This window comes from Zonotrichia leucophrys, chromosome 1A (genome assembly GCF_028769735.1).
Source record: "Zonotrichia leucophrys gambelii isolate GWCS_2022_RI chromosome 1A, RI_Zleu_2.0, whole genome shotgun sequence".
Lineage (NCBI taxonomy): Eukaryota > Metazoa > Chordata > Aves > Passeriformes > Passerellidae > Zonotrichia > Zonotrichia leucophrys.
The window spans coordinates 3,933,198-3,950,444 of NC_088170.1; the positions used below are offsets into that span (position 1 = coordinate 3,933,198).

Sequence of the window (17,247 nt, forward strand, 5' to 3'; positions counted from 1 at the left end):
CCCGGGCCCAGCAATCCTGATGGGGAGGGAAAGCTGCTGGAGATGAGAGGCAATGCAAGCAGTGTCCTGCCTTCTGCTGTGTGTGCCTCCTGCTCCACACTGCTCTTGCCAAAAAAAGAGGGGCAGAGGAGGCCCAGACACAGAAATTTATCCCCTACCAGTGACCAGCAGCTCCTTATACCCTGAATTGACTTAAAATGATGGTATTTAAGGGAGCTGGCTCAATGCTGGGGCAATATTTCTGACCCATCATGCTGCTGTCACAGGCACTGCCTTAAACTTTAGAGCCAGTCCACAGTTTGTCTCCAGCCTGGAATTTCCGTATATTGAGGGGCTAAAGTTTACACACATTATAAACACTTCCTTTAAACGGTTTGTGAGCCCTCACTTGTTCTGGCAGCGAAAGAACAATGTTTGTAAAAAAATGTCTAAGTGTTCCATGTTGTAAATGGTCGGTAAACACAGTTACTTGGTCTCTCACTTCTCAGAGCCTGCTTGCTCCAAAAAGAAGACACAACAGGATAGCAGCATTCCAGCATATGATCATAACACAAATAAATATGATTTAAGGTTTCCACTGAAAGAAAAAATTGCTAAAATCCAGTGGAGAAACAGAGCTTTTAAAAGAATGGCCATACACCGACAAAATGATTACTGTAAAATGCAATGATTTTTGAGTTGAAGGTAAAATTCCATGTGAAATGCTTTAAATTAATTATCAATTCTGAACAAAGTAATCACTGGTGTCAGTGACACCAGAGGGACAGGAGTCAGGGGTCTGCTGCAGGGTTCTCCACTGATTTTCACAGGAATTTGGATCAGCCTCCAAAGAAATAAGAAAACACACAAGGAAAAAAAAAAGCCTCAAATAAACCCCCCCAGCTTCTGAATACCACAGGAGAGGAAGTCTGAGGTAACTTCTTTGATCACACTCACAGGAAGGCAATCAGAGGAAATATTCTGAGCTTTTCAGTAATAAACCAGCTGCTTGATGAATCAAAACGACGACTCCAGAAAAATGAGGTGAACTCTATACAAAAACAGAAAAAAAAGGAACCTTATTTAGCAAAGGTATAATTACTCTGCATTCTTCATTTTTCTTTGGTAAAGTCTGCTTTAATAACACCCCTAGAAAATTAGGGTTTTCTTAAGTATGGAATAAAACTTTAAAAGTTTTAAGACACCAATAAAACCCACTGTCAAAACCTCTAGAAATTAGAATTTGACAAAGGAGATTTTGATTTCCCAATACCTCTTAACCAAATCAGTCACTAAGACATCTTTAAGAAGTGAAGTTTATACAGATTCTTGTTGTTAAAACAAGATGAAACATCTTGTCTGACCAGCAGTGAATTTTCACAGCACAGACAGCTTTCCAGCCCACCCCTCTAAGGATTTAGGATATTCCATGCAGTATAAAAATGTTGCAAAAAGCACTCTGCAAAAGCAAATAAACAGTAAGATGACAGCCTGTAGATGATGCAAAACTATTCAGTTTAATCAAACTTAAAAGTCAGTACTACAAATGGGGGAAAGAGCTCATAGCAATGAATTTCTACAGGCAAACAGAATTCATTTTGCAGAAGTAAAGGTACAGAAGGGATAAAAGAAACCCTGAGATCATTGTACAAACAGCATCAACTCTAAACAAGCCAATGACACTCAAAACTTGTTGGAGTGTGAGGAGGAGCTCTCTGAGAATATTAGGTGGCTCCCTAAAAGGGTTGCCATGCATTGGAATGGACTTCCCACCCTGAAAAATTTCTGGGTGACCTGGCAGAAACCCACAATCAGGAAATGCAGAAAAAACAAGATTCAGTGAACTGGGGTATTTTTCCCTCTACATTCAGCTACTTATTTGGTAGTGTACAGACACACCAGAGTAAGAATAAAAACTGCAAGCTTTCTTCAGAGAGCCTCTAGTGGTCTGTTCTCTTCAGAACCAAATACCTTCATGTTGAACATCTGCTGCCAACAGAGGAAGTGGATTATTTAAAAATCAACCTATTTTCAGTCATTTTAAGATAATAGCATGGGGTTGGTGCTTGCATTCATTTCTGGTTATTCACTGGAAACTCAGACTTTTGAGGACTCAGTATAAATGGCTGCTCTGTAATTTCAACAACAATTTTACAGTCTGGTCTCTAGGTTTTAAGACACCTGTCACTAATTCACATTATTGCAAATACTGGGTGGCCAAAGGCAGGAATTTGATTCAATGTATTAGGAGTTTCAGCACTAGATTCAAGAGATCTCAACCCCAATTTTATGCTGAGCATAACTGTACATATATCACATAAGAAAAAAAGAACAATTTAAAAAATCAACCCTGATTTTCAGGGTATGAAAAGAGAAATCAAGACCTTTAAATCTTCTTCCTCTCCCTGGTTACACCTGCTAACAGCAAGAGCAGACCAGGCTCTATCAGTGCAGAGCTTCAACTCATGAGTAACAAAGCCCTTCCAGGTCACTGAATTAATTCCAACTTTTCCACTAAATTGAAAATCTTACTTTGCTCATTTCTGCGGTTTAATGTGCCCTACTTGACTCTCAGCAGGAATAACTTCAAGACATTCAGATCATGCTTTTGGAGGGTCCTGGGTCCAAAAGTTCTTTTCTGCTTCAGACCATTTGTTCTCTTTCAATCTCTTCAAGATCTCTAAAATGGAGACAACCCCCAAAAATATTTTCATTTTATTTCCCACAATGATGAAGACCTCTTCTGCTGCTCTCCTTGTATTTGTTCTGTTCTAAATCAACACTTTCCTGAATCAAGTGCAACATAACTTGTGATATCAATAAAATGACTGAAATATTCTCTCACAGTGCTTGCCTTCCAAAAGAGTTTCTCTCCCACCACAATTCCATTGTAAGCTGACTATGGAGGGTTATGAACAATTTAACAAAAAGGTAATTTCTATACAACTTAAGCGTGAAGGAAGTTCAGGCTCAGGTCAAAAAACAGACTCCATAAATCCAACCCCTCCAATCCAGCAAACATCCCTCAGGTTTGGACACGCTTTGGGCTGTCATCTTCAGTGGTAAAATTGGCACCATTTTTCCTGATTCCTCAGTCCTTCGAATTCCCCTGACCATAAACTTTGGGTTCATGTTCTGCTCTCATTTGTGCAATGGCATTAAAAGCACCCCAGGCCTTGCCACCCAGCCAGCACTGCACATTCAACATTCAATTTCCAGCTAACAGGGGCACTGCTTTTCCCAGTGGGAATTCTGGGAATCATAGATTCCCAGATAACACAGGACAGTAGCCATTAAACACAATTTCAGTAACTGAAGTGCTTTTATCGGAAGCTCTTAAAAATGCTTCATCAGAAGTACTTTGTGGCTTAAGTTCAGGAGTTGCTGCTCTCTTGATTATAAAAACTGGAGAAAACAAATCCCATTCAAGGTCATTCAGCAGTTGACCTGTGACATTTGAATGTGGGTTGGGGAGGGCTATTAAAAATAAAGAAAAGCATGGTTTCACTGCACTCTGCTCTGTTAATGAGCCTGGTTCCATTACACCTGGTAGTTTTGAATGGAAATAAAGTTACAGGGCCCTGTTATCAAACTCTGTGTTGCAGGTATTCCATTTTATCCAAGAGATCCTAGCAGTGATCAATATCAGATGTTTAGAGTAGAACACAGGGACAGGGAAAGTATATAATGGTGCTTCCCACAAATACCCTACAACAGCTTGTGACTTCCAGAATGCCTGAGTCAAAGGTGGAATCCATATATTTACTGATCTCCATGGCAGCCTTTTTCCATTAGGTTCAGCAGCTGCCAACACTGAAAAAAAAATCCTGTGACAGAGTCCTCACTCACCTAGAGCACAGTTAGCTCTGGTATGCACACAAAGTATTCAGCATTGCATCCCAAACAATGGAGCAATCCCAAACCTGACAGCAAGGTGGTTAAAAAGCTGTCTGGGAAATAGCACACCTGGGTTTCAGTCCCACTTTCATGTGTTACCACTTAGGAAAATGAAATTGCATCAGTAGGAGAGAGTGGGAACATAAAGAGTAGTTGAGAAGTGCATTTGAATGTTCTTTGTGACAAAGGAGGTAACCCAGTCTACCTACTGCACTCTGAGTTAGCAACTTGTTAGATAAGAGGACTCATCCTCTAGTCAGTAAAAATAGCAAATATTTCACAGAATCACAGAACAGTGCAGGTTATATGACACCTCTGGAGATCACCTAGCTCAATTCCCTGCTCCAAGCAGGCTGCCCCAGCACCAGGTCCAGCTGGGGTTTGAGTATTTCCAAAGATGGAGACACCACAGCCTCTCTTGGAAATCTGTTCCAGTGTTGATCTCTCATAGTAATAAAGTTCTTCCCTAAATCTAAATGGATTTTCTTTAATTTCAATTTCTGTCCTTTTACTGGTACCTTTAGGAAGACTCTGGTTTGGTTGTTTTTATTGTCATCTGCCCCTACTCCCATGGTGACAGAGACACAGTGTGTGACAGCCATAGAGTTAAGCTTGAATCTCGCCCCAGTTACAGCTAGGAATTGTTATCCATAGATTTCAATATTGGCTGTTGTGCAAATGATTTCTTTCCTTGTGAGTCATGAGAAAGACAGCAGGAAACCGCCTTTTCTAAAAAAATAATGTAGGTGAAATATTTCTTTTAATACCCACTTCTTCCAGAACTACTTTTCTCCTTCTGATTTTTATGTTGTCACTGTTGTCATGTTATTTATTTATGTGGGAAGGCATTACAGAGGGAGCAATTAAAACTTTTCCTTGAACATGCTATGTGTAAGAAGATGAGTTTTCAATACAGGATTTGGCAAATGAGTGTTGCCAGCAGCAGACAAGAAGCCTCAAACTCCATCACTAGGATACCCAAAAAAAGGTGCCCAAGGAATTTGACCTGGAAAGGGGATGTATGTATTTCACACCTATGAGCTGCTCACCCAGACACTTGCACACAGCTTATCAACGCAAAATAACAGTTCAAAGTAAATAAAAACACCTCATGCAGCAGTGTGATTGAGTTACATTTAAAAACCATAGTCAAATCCCACTGGCTTCAGGCTAAACACACATTTACGTGCTCTGCTGAACACAGTTTGCTGTACCTGAGCTCCACCTCCCAGAGGGGTGCAGCCACCTCCTGGGGGAAAAGTTGTGTGAAGGAGAAAGCAGTATGGCAGAAGGGAAGGGGAAGGTCTAAGATCCTCCTAATGACAAACTCATCAAAGCTTCAGAAAATGACAAATTTCCCCTCCACCATCTTAAAAATCCAATTATCCTTACACTGACTTGAGTAGTACATTGACAGTAGCAGGACACACTGATATTTTGGAGGAAAGCCACTCCTCTTGCATTCACAATGATTTTCTCTCAACAAAAGTGAGCATCTTCCAGATACAATGACTGCCCTGCAAACAGGGTTTCATTCTGCACATCCTGGCATGGAACAGGAAAGAAAGCCAAGTGCTTCCTGAGGTTAAACACACCCAAAAGGAAGGCTAGGTACAGCTCTGAGTGAAAGTTGATGGCGAGATCTGTGCTTGCTAATTCCTGAAAGTACAGAATAACAAAGTATGTGTGCATCTGAGCAGAGGCTAACAAATAAGCAAAGTATGTGTGCATTTGCACAGATGTGGGCTGGAACAGCATCCTTGGCCATGCAAATATAGCACTTGCTTCCTTCTTTGGCCACATTTGTGCTACTAAGCAGAAACCATTTGCTAACCACACAGCAGTGGCATCCACATGGGCAGCAAACCAGACTCCTCATCTCTTCCTGCTTTGCTCAGCACTTACTGACCACAGGAACAAACAGAGGGCTGTGCTCCTCAGCTGCTCCATGCAGGACCTGCTGCTCTCACAGGGACAGCAGGAGCAGGCCAGGCCTGCTCCAGAGCAGCCATTTGTCCTCACTAAACCTCACTGCCAACAGAGCAGCGACACGCACAGCAAAGAAAAGCCAGCTGAAGGGGAGCATCCCCCTCTCAAATTCTGTGTTCGCAAGAGAAAACATTTTAAATTTTAAAAGCCAAAGCTGGTGATAGCCCTGTTTTTAATCTGGAAATTGAACATGAGCTCCTCTACATCACTGGCAGTGGATGCAGGCCTGTCTGCAACAGAACGTGCTTCTGAGGGGAACTCTTTACTGCTAATAAAAAGTCCCAAATTCCTTGCAAATTCGCTGTCCCTTTCAGAAGAGAGTTCCAGAAAGCTCAGAGCTCTAATCCAAGTTGTTAATAATCCATAAAAAATACGGCATAATAATTCAAAAATAGTCTCTTCCCACAGACAGTAAATGGAAACTGCCTGCTTTAAAGCATATTTTGACAGCTGCTAGTATCATTCAACATTTCAAATAAAAGAATCTGCTCAAAAGAAACAGAGAAAGCTAAAAAAATTGAAACAACAAAAAGATCTCTTGTGAAAGCTCTGATTTTCTCCTCTTCTGTGTCATCTTCAGCTATGGAATGGAAACACACCAGTGGAATGGAAGAGAGGAGGCTGCAGGGAAAATTCTGTGAGCTGTATCCTTTTCAGGGAAGTTTAATTAACGGCATTTCTGAGAAGAATTTTGATTGACAGGATTAGTGCCAGCACTAAAAGTTTCTATTTGTGGATCCTGGAGCTCACAGCTCCCATAAAAAATAAAAAGAGTTCAGAAAAGAGCTTTGTGCAAATGAAGGCATTCCCTCAGCAGGGAAGGTTCATGTGAACCTCTTCTGTGGCTTCCCTTCACATGGGTTTTTCTGTGGAGATAGGATAGCAAAGTCCCTGGAGAGCACCCTCTCCATGAGGCAAAAGGTTTGCTTCCATTTTCTAGGTTGGTCCTTGGGGAAGGTTTCTAAAAGGAGTCAAAATCAAACCCTAAGAATGAGTGTTCCCAAATTCTGTGGAGGGAAACATTTGGTTCCACTTTCTTTTCTTTTGGATTTATTTCAGCTTTTAGTTCAGACTAACTTTTACTTTCTAAACCCCTACTCCTTCCTGCTAAGACAATCTAGTATTTTCCCAGCAACACTCAGCTCAAAAGATTTCAATTCTCTAATCATCTATAAAGACTTGGGACAAATGATTAAGTTATCACAAGCACTGTGTTTTATTTGATTATTGTCAAATCTTTAAGTACTATCTCAAATAAACCATCTTTACAAGGGGTAGTGCATTACATTCCAAAACAAGAAATTGGAAATGAGCCAATGCTGCTCCGTTGCAAAAACAAGGGAAGGACACAGCATTCCAGTTCCCACAGGAAGCACACACCAGTTTGCTGAACCATCCTCCAGAAACTTTGAAATGGAAGAAAAGAAGGAGGAAAAAAGTTATCCTCTTCACTTTCTACATCCCTTCTCTACCACCTTCCTCACAGGATAACCTAGTTCAGATCCACTTATTCCATCCCAGAAGTTTTTGTGCATCTTGTTTGCATCACATCTGGATTGTTTTGCCCCATTTTTTCCTCTGCTCTTCTGCTGCTTTCCCTCAACTCTACTGTTCTCCAGCTTATTTGCTCACTCCTGTTCACATTCTTGCTATACCAAAATTAAACCAACGTCTTGGCCCAGATCCTGTTCCTCCTACTCCTTATTGTTATTGTCCTGGTATTTCCTACCTCTGATCCTACCTGTTTTGGGGGTTGTTCCCATAAACCTCCAATCTCTCCCTTCTTGCACCTTAAGAATTCTTGGATAATCTAATTTCCTCAAATTATAAACATCCCTCTGCATTTGGGCTTAAAAATTTCTGCATTTTGATTGAGGCAAGATGAACAGAGCTAAACTTCCACAGAGGAAAAATATCACAGTGCACCAGAATGCTGCCACTTACTCAGGAACCATGCAAAAACCCAATGCAAAAAAACTCTTAAGTGGCTTTATTAGGTATGGAAAGCTTGCAAATCAGGCATCACAAAGAATGTCCCAGTAGCCACATTATTGGTGATTAATACATGTATCTTCCTCCATAGGCTGTTTCAGTGACCCAACAAACCACTGCTTTTGTTCCAGCTACTTTCTGGGAGCAGCTGGAGCTTTGATGCTTTCAGCTCCCACTGCTGGCAGTGTTTAATAGAGATGACTGGTACACAACCCTTTGAGTTCAGATCCATTTACTCTATCCCAGAAGTTTTCATGCATCTCATTTACTTCACATCTTGATGGTTTTGCCACATTTTTTTCTCTGCTCTACTGTCCTCCAGCTTATTTGCTCACTCCTGTTCACATTCTTGCTACACCAACCCTAAGGCTGCAGCATTGCTATCTCAACTTTAATTTAATTAAAAATGCCTGCAGAAAGAAGCAGATATGCCTAAATACTCAAAAGCCTCTAGATGGCTACACAAATACTGAAATTTTGGTCTGCTCAGGAGAGCGGATTGATTGTTACAGATGGGCACCAGCTTTGTCACCCCATGCTGGAAAATGGATCATCACCCTGACTTCTTCCTGTCCTGCCCCATGGATGGAGGAAATGAAGCTGCAGGAGAAGGCATGGCAAGCATTATCTATTTTCTACCTGTTCACTCCCTGTGCAAACATAAGACCTGGCAGTTTGCAATCCATCATCTGGAGGAAAACCACCAAGGGTGCCTGTCAGCCTTCAAACACTACCTGTGTGCTCAGTGATGCCTGAGCTTTGCCAAACCCACTCCATTTATTTTAATGAACTACAAGTCATAACTTCAAAATGCAGTTTTGAATCTCTCCTCATATAAACAGCAAGGAATGTGCACATGGAAAAAAGTTATCCTGGTCACACCTAGAACTTTTCCAAGAGGAAGGGCATGCTCAGGTACTGCAGATGAGAATCAAGATGACTGAGGCCCAGCTACTTGTTTAGACTGTTAGTCTTGCCTTCAGTGGTAGGAAATATTACATAAAATCCATGTAACACATACAAGCTAAGTGCAAATGATGAAAGAAATCAGCAAGGGAAAAGAGGCCAGAGAGCTGTTGTGATGGAAGAATAGCAGCTGGGAAAACTGAAGTCAACCCAGCTATGTTATTTTTTAATTAAAAATAAACATAGCCTTTGTTGCCAAGGGATTGGTTAGCATTCCATTTAAAAAAAAAAAGGAATTTTGTTTTACTTCATTCTCATTCCCCTCCTAACCTCCTTCCCCTCTCTGTCCCCTCCTTCCCCCTCCAAAAAAGTATTTATAGATTTTGCAATGAAGAACATGGTCATAAAGTTTAGTTTAGAATCTGCAGCACCACACAGAACCACCTATTTTTAAGGCATTCTCTTCCTCTCGCACCAATGCCTTTTGATTAAAAACATTCAGATCACAATTTAATTTTGTTAATTATTTTGTCTTCTGCTGCTGAGGTCTGTGCTAGCTGTACAAGTATGCATGACTAAAGTGCACATGTGTGAAGGGTAAAAACTGTTTGGAGAGCCCTTCTGATGGAGGTTTCAGCAGAGCCACGTTCATCTTTCCAAGTTGGGCCTTGCTTCTCTTTGACACCAAAGCAGCTTTTTCTCACATCTGGTTAGGGGTTTTCATAAACAAATTATGAAATTTGTTTGTGTCCAAGACCAGTGAAGATTTTTTTTTCTTTTGCAGTCCTCACTTCACAAAGAGGAGTGTGGAGTCACTTAGCAGAGAAAAACCAAAGCATCCAAAGACTCAGTTGAGGATTTTTACACATTCCAAGGACTCAAAGGTTAACTATTTTTAAAGGCTGACTACCTCATTAGCCTCTTTACCCATTCCTTTTCATTCATTCATCTTTGACATTTCTTGTGTGCTTTTTTTATGCCTGACCTCAGAGAAGGTTTCTGCTACCAAGCTCTTCTCTACACAGCTTCCACATGACATTTCAAAATCTTATCAGGCATAACCAATTCCTTTTTTCTCATTCACCATCTGCTTTGCTAGTCACACATTGTATTTAAGATGTTTTAGGCCATTACTCATATGAAATACATATCCAGAGGCAGTTGCAATGGTTCTGATAAAACACATAGGAGCTGATGGGTCAAACCTCCCCAAACCAGATCAATGAAATGGATGTTTTCTGTAGAAATATCTATCTTCAGCTGGGCAAATATATCAGTTCTAGCTCGATCAAAGATCTATCTAATAATTAGGCACTAAGCTAAAGGGTGAGAAAAGAGAATTAAGGTGAAATAAAAATAACTGCATGTACATCCTGCATCTCAGGGAAGTACCATCACATCATCAACCTAAAGGGTGTTCAGGAGTGGGGTTGTTCCCTGCCTGGACTGTCTGGAATCACTCCAGCTTACATTAAAAGATAAAGGGAAAATAATGAATTGTTCATTCAGTGCAGAGCAACTATAAAGAGAGTCACGACCAGTAGCAGCAGAGTAAAGGATGGCAAATGCACGCACATTTTCACAAGAGAAAGACTCAATATTCACCCCCAGCTGCACAGAGGGCATTTCAACCTTTAATCTTACCAAGAGATCTGAAAATAGATTAAACTGGAAGTGCGTCTGTTTCTGCTTTACTATTTAACACACTCCTCCTATGCATCCTGATGAACTTTCAGAAAGATTTTGGATTCATGAAAATTTAAAGACAGAAATAATTTTTCACCCAGCTCTGGTCAGTATGTGCTGACTCACATCCAGATTCCTCAAGTATTTGAATCTTCCAGTGACTCCAGAGAAAATTTGTGGCTGACCACAGAGCAATATCTTAGCTAACTAAATACCATAATGCATATTATTTGCCATGCAACAGCAAACACAGGAGAAAGAGGATCCGAGGTTGCAAAACCTTTTTCTTTATGCTTTGCATATTTTTTGGAATAAGAAACATAACCACATTAGGCAAAGCAATGTGCTTGTTTTGTCTCAAGGACATTGGCTCACAAATAAATGTTACTGCAGCTAGTCAGAGTTCAAGTCATTGGTGCCCAAACTATAAAAGAAAAAAGGAAAAAGACAAGGCCTTTGGAAATGAAATGTTATTCCTCATCCCAACAAAATATAAATAACTCAACAGTTTAGTGACCAGCAGTACACAACAGAATGAATTCTGGGTATCCAAGCATCAAAGCATGACAATGAAACATTCCATGAACATTAACTCTTATGTGGCAACACAAAATTGGGTTAGAAAATAAGAGAAACTCAGTAAGACAAATAACTTGGCACTGAGAGACCCTACCCATGCTAAGCTTCAGCCTCCTTGGGTTTTACTCCAATTTCCCTGCAAGAATAGATTTTAGCTGAATTAAACATGATTGGAGGGATGGTTTTATCTTTCAGAGGGTCACTTGCTGCCAGAGTCTAAGGGTTACATGAACATGGACAAGTCAGAAAGGCTTCTCAGCTAAACCTTTTCCAGGTAGGGTGACTCTTTGACTACCAAATTAGAAACTTCATAATTCTTCCTACTGAGGAGGATTCTATTATAATTCTCAGAATGTTTTTCTTTTCTTCAAGAGCTGCAACAGCTAAGCCTAAAAACCAAACTCAAGGAAAAGCTTTGGGAGGCTCCTCCCATTCCCCCTCAAATGGGAGGGAGGGTACAAGGATGAATCCTGAGCAGGACAGGGGAACCAAAATAAACCTCAAAAGTGCAAGGGGAAGACAGAACATCCTGTCTAGAGGGAAGGAGTTGTAAAAAATTAAGAAATGCCATCTTTTTATTCAGAAGAACAGTCATAGCAGCAAGAATAACAGTGATTTCGCTGTTTTAAAATGCTTAGGGGCTTCTCTCACCTTATAACAGCACTATTTTGTCTTTTGCATCTCAGACCAAGCAGCTAAAGCTACTGAAAATGCAAGCATGTGCCAAAATGGGCAAAACGTTCAAAACCATCCTCATGTCCCATCTTCATCTGGCAAACTAAAAATGGAATGCTATTTACAGCCCTTTGATATTTCTTTCTTTCTCATGGGAAACTAATTGATGTTGTCTACTGCCAGCTCTCATTGTTAGCAACAGTCACAGAGAGTTTATTAATTTTATGTCTTGGTGCCATTTGTCCAAAGCAACCCTTCTACGAGGGTCACATTAGATTGATAAACAGCAAAAGTATCATATGGACATCAGAACTCATTCACCAAGTGGAATTCAAGAAGACTGATACTTACATTTTATGTATTTCTTATTTAAAAACAGAACCGTCTTGTCAGGCAAATCAGGATTTCCTTGATCTTTAAGTTGTCAAAATACACAAAACTAAACAATAGCCACCCACTCCAATAATTTCTCCCATTCTGCAATACACAAAACCACAGTTCAAAGCACATTGCTATTTGAATACTCTCCATCTTCCTTTCCCAGCCCTGTTGCAAATCTGTGAATTAAGCAGAAATGCTGCCTGTATCATCCACACTGTGGGAGCCAAGTTAACATTTCTCCCAGCTGAGAGCAGGATAATTTTACCCAGAATGGCAGAGCACTCCACCAGAACTGCCAAATTGTGACAATGACATGAAGGTACCACCAGTTTAGGTTCATTTCTTTTGGTATAAGTCACACAGTATCTCTGGTCTCTGCAGCCCCTTAATGCTTTTAAATTTATTGGGCCTCACTACCTATCACAGCTTATATCTCCTTTAAGAATACTTAAAATAACATTTCCACCTGTAGATCAGTGAAAAAAAAGCTGACAGGAGGAATAAAATCTGCACTGTGCTTCAGATAACAACACACCCAGAACACACAACACAAGGATGAAAGAGAACCTGGAAAATTAAAGTAATGGAAAGATGTTAAAACCAAAGAGAAGCAGTGATACACAGGCATCAAAGAAGGTGAAAAAGATGGGCAGAACGATTGGCACAAAGGAAATCAGACAGATTTAGCAATACACTTGGCTAAGTCCATTACACCAGGGCCCAGAGCTCTTAAAGCACTTCCAGCTTCATAGTGTCAGTTCAAGGCATTATGACATTATTATTTTATATTTAGAATATATATTTAGTATATACAGTATCCTAAGTGGTGCTTATCCCCTCTTCAGGCACAAAAAAGACAGATATTCTGCACTGCATGACTTTGTGTCTAGTAAAGAGGCCCACACACAGTAGCAGAGAAGGAATCTCTGTTGATTAAGTGTCAGATAGGAGGAGAGCACAAAAAGGTTTATGATAACAAATACTGCTTGCAACAGGGCTCATTCTACCTGTGTGTCCAGAAATAGGAGATTAAAAATAGATAGTCAAAGAAAAGAGGGGGGAAAAAAAGAGAAGAATGAGGGTTTAAGAAGTTAAATGGCTGGTGCTGTAGCTCTGAGTTTAATCCACCAAACAGCTTTCATCAGAACAATTAGATTGTTCTCCTCTGGGCCATTCATCATCTCGGATATTTTTCTAATTTTGACTTCTACCCACCAGAGATCAGAAACCTTCTGAAAAAAATTATCATCTAGGGAATCCTCCAGTGGAATTTGGACTGGCCTCCATCATTCCTCAAGTCAGTGCTCCTTGACTCTTTCCCATCGAGCTCAGTGCTGCACAGCAATGCCTGGAATGGCAGCTCTGGCAGCCCACTTAGGCACAGAGAGACTTCCAATTAATGTCTGAATACTCTGAATTTTCCTCCCAGAGTGTCAGAAATGGAAAGTAGTTTTAGTGATCCTTCTAGTAGCAAATCCCTGTCCCACTCATGGCTTGTGCTATTTGTGGGAAATGAAAAGAGCTGCATTCCAGCCTGAGGAAAACACAGCTGAAACTCCACACAGAGGAGTTTCAGGTAATACTTAATTATCTCTTCACCTGGCTAAATCCCCATTTTTTTTTTCAATGCACAACCACAAATATATTTCTCCTCACTTTTATAGTCAACACAACCACACTGCAGTTTTTGTTTCTGTCTGTGCTATGCATAGGATTTCTACTGCAATAATGAGTGATTCAAAGTTTTCACTCTCACAACAAACTTGTGAAGGAAGTAGTGATTTCTGTTCTCATTTTTCAAAAGGCTCATTATAAAAGAAAGAAAATAACTTGTACAGCCACAGCTATGTTCTGTGAAAGAGGAGCTTACATGGGGGCCTCCCAGTGTGTCAAACAGTGAAACATTTTTGGTATTATTATTTGGTTTTCTTTACAGGGGGAAAAATTTTTTAAAAAGAGCCACTTTTTTTGAAAATAACAAATTATTCATTTCCTAGAAACACAAAACTGGTTTCTGTCAACTTCTTTCAGTGGTATGCTCTGAAAAGGGAGAGAGGGCAGTGACAAATGTGGCAGAAGATGAAGAACTGCTGCCTTCTCCAGAAACAGCAAATCCATGGGTGTCAGCTTCCTTGCTTGAGCCACAACCAAAGCACACATTTTACACAGATTGAAGGGCATCTTTATGCAGCCAAAAATGACATCTAAATCATTTAAAATAATGGAGGGAAGAGGAGGATGTGGAAAAAAGAAGCTTCAGACAAGTCCCAAGTATTGTCTTGTTCTAAGCCTACAAAAGAGCAGGAATGTCTTTGGTGTCCCTCTAGAACTGCCACAGGATCTCCTGTGCTTGCCCAAACATCTCTGAAGATAACTCATGAAAATCTCCATGGAGCTAACGCAGACACAGGGATTTCTCAGCCCCCAAAGAGCGTGCCATTCTTCCATTTTCAAGCTAGATCTAATATAATTTCAGACAAACATTCATGAGAAAGTTGTCTATAATAAATTATAGACAAATATAAAAAATAACTATATTTTTTATAGTTGTCTATAAAAATTCTGTGACAGATTTGTCTCCATTTTTAAATACCAGCCTCAATACAAAGGCTGCCTTGGTTGTACAAAGCAGTAGTGGGCTAGTTTGCCCTCTTTGGTACCATGTCACCTTGGTGACATGTCCACAGCCAAACAATAATGGAGCACACTATCAATGTAAACTTAAGCGCAGAGAAAGGGGGGGAAAAGAAAATAAGCAAAAACCCTAAACCAAAAACCACACATACCATTTCACCAGCTCAATCCTGCCTTTACAACTGCAGCCTTTGGCTAATACACAAACAGCTTCTCCTAGAAGAAAAAGTTGCACTATTCAATGAGAAGTACAATGCTGAACAGATGCAGCTGAGCCCTGACAAATCCCCGGGCAGATCGAGTTATTTCAGTTTGAGAGCCTGGAGTGTGACTGGAAGTCCAAACACTTTGAAGATAACATAAATCAAAGCAGCCTCTCCTTCAACATGGTCATTTTCTTTGCTTGGAGTCCCTTCCACTTTGAGAGAATGGATATAAACTGTTCTCTCAAAGCCATACACACTGTTCACTATGGATTATGTGAAGTACTTTTTTCAAGAAGATAAAAAAGAGCTGTTTTCCTCACACTTGGCTGTACAGTTGAAAATCTTGTTATAATGACATGGTGCTGGGTGACTATTTTGGCTGTAGCACAACGCCAGAAAATCAGCTTTTCTCCAACCTAAATGCAGAGGGAAATCCCAGTACCATGGCATGAGGGAGGTGTGGTGACACAAGACAAGTCCTCTTGTAGCCAAAGGGGGTTTCAGTTCATTTTTGAAGACTACAGGCTATAGGATCCATGGTGGATTTCTGGTTCTGCAATTTCTCCCACCTCCACTCCAGGATCATTAGGGCAATCGGACAATTAGCTGTGATTCCTTTGGGATGTCTTTAGATGTCCCATGTGAAGGGAGCCAGCTCAGTTACCAGAACAGAAGTCATTTCCAGAAAGTGAGCAGTGAGATTCAGCTGGAGAATTGCTCAGTCCTAGCAATACAAACTACCATGGCTGTGCAGCAAAAATCCTGGGATCACTCTGTACCAAAGAGGAACTGCAGGATTATGCCTGTCCAGCTGGTCTGAAGGGTGAGAATACCTTCTGGATCTTGTTCTTGTAACAGTTTTCCCCTGCTCTTTGCTCTGCTATGAAATACCAACCACCACACTAACAATGCAACATGAGGATTTTCACAAGCTTTGCACGACCCAAAAACTGATTTCCAGCTTCCAGACTAAAATTTGTCCACAAGACATTAGCTGAATTTAATTTCTATAGCAGCATCCCACTGGGGGTATCGGTGCTCCATGAATTACCATATTCACCTCTTATAACTCCAGAGAAAAATCCCTATTTGGGCCTACAGATCAAATAGACTTTTATATACACATATGATCTATCTTGGAACAGATGTAGCACAAAAATAGTATGCAAACATACACACACTATACTATCTTCCATAGTCTAAATAAAGTACAGCAGAACACTTCCTCAGGTAGGAACTTTTCTGGAGAAACCAGAAAAATACACATTAATAAGATTTTGTTCTAAAGCAAAACCAAGGTTACAAAAAAATAGACATTAATAAGGTTTTGCTCTAAGGTTAGGGAAAATGCACATTAATAAGGTTTTGCTCAAAAGAATAAGCGTCAATGGTAAACTGATAAAAATGCATCTACTGGAACAATTATCTTTAAAAACTCAGCATCTTACAAGGAACTGCTCTAATTGCTGCCTCAATCAATATCATAGCTTCTAATACAACTTGCAATTAACATATGGTAAATAGCATCTGCCAAGTAGCCTGTGATGTGCACTGTACATCTGATTCCTGTTTCCACTGGAATGCAGCTATTAGTGCTGGAACTTGTCCAGGGTCTCTGCTTTGGCCTCTAATGCTCTGTAGATGAGCAACCCTCAGCTTTATGCAGCAGTTAAGAGGAGGACAAGATTCCTGCACACATGAATTAGGTCATAGATATGAACCTTGAAAGGAGGTTCATTAGTCATTTTTAGAGCTCCGCTACTTTAAAGTAGAAGAAAATAAATCACAGAATACATCCACTTCATCACTGCATAGTGTCATCACAGACAGCAAAGTTAAAACTGTATTAATCACACATATCCCACCATTTCTCCCTTTCTTGTCTGACCATCCTTTTCCTTTTCTTTTTCCTTTGTTAAACTTCATAGACTGGAATAAAACCACAGGCATTTTATTTTATTTCATTATTCAAAATCTAATCTCTGCTGTTGTCAAGTACTTTCAATGAATGGCTAAAGATTCACACTTTCCAAGACCATCTACATTTGCTCAGCATTTCTAAGGACAGTTTTGCACAGAGCCCACAGTTTTTGCTCCTGATGAAGCTGCAATTCCCAAACACACAGTGCTTAACAAGTCACAGAGGTAAGGGATGTGAAGCCCCCTAAACTTCTTGCACATTAAAAAGCACAAGACAATGAGGGATTCCAAGTAAATGCATGATCAAAGCATGAAGAAAAAAAGAGATCTATCTTAAAACTTCCATAAGTATTGCTTTAACTTTCTGAAAGCAAAATCACTCAAAGGGGCATGCTCCAAAGTT

The 17,247-nt window shown here is 40.2% G+C and overlaps 1 protein-coding gene across 10 annotated transcripts in view; it reads right to left on the reverse strand.

The window, feature by feature from the left end:
- The window catches only part of CALD1 (caldesmon 1), a 202,585-nt gene that overhangs the window by 97,297 nt on the left and 88,041 nt on the right, over nucleotides 1-17,247 (reverse strand). For 7 of the 10 annotated variants that reach the window (XR_010443035.1, XM_064735442.1, XM_064735460.1 and 4 more), the window contains one exon: nucleotides 937-1,030. The exons of 2 other annotated variants lie outside the window; for them this stretch is intronic. The gene's annotated coding sequence lies outside the window, so the exon portion shown is untranslated. Of the gene's footprint in view, nucleotides 1-936; nucleotides 1,031-2,511; nucleotides 2,530-17,247 lie in introns of those variants that run through there. One more of the 10 variants, XM_064735451.1, reaches the window with a different exon arrangement.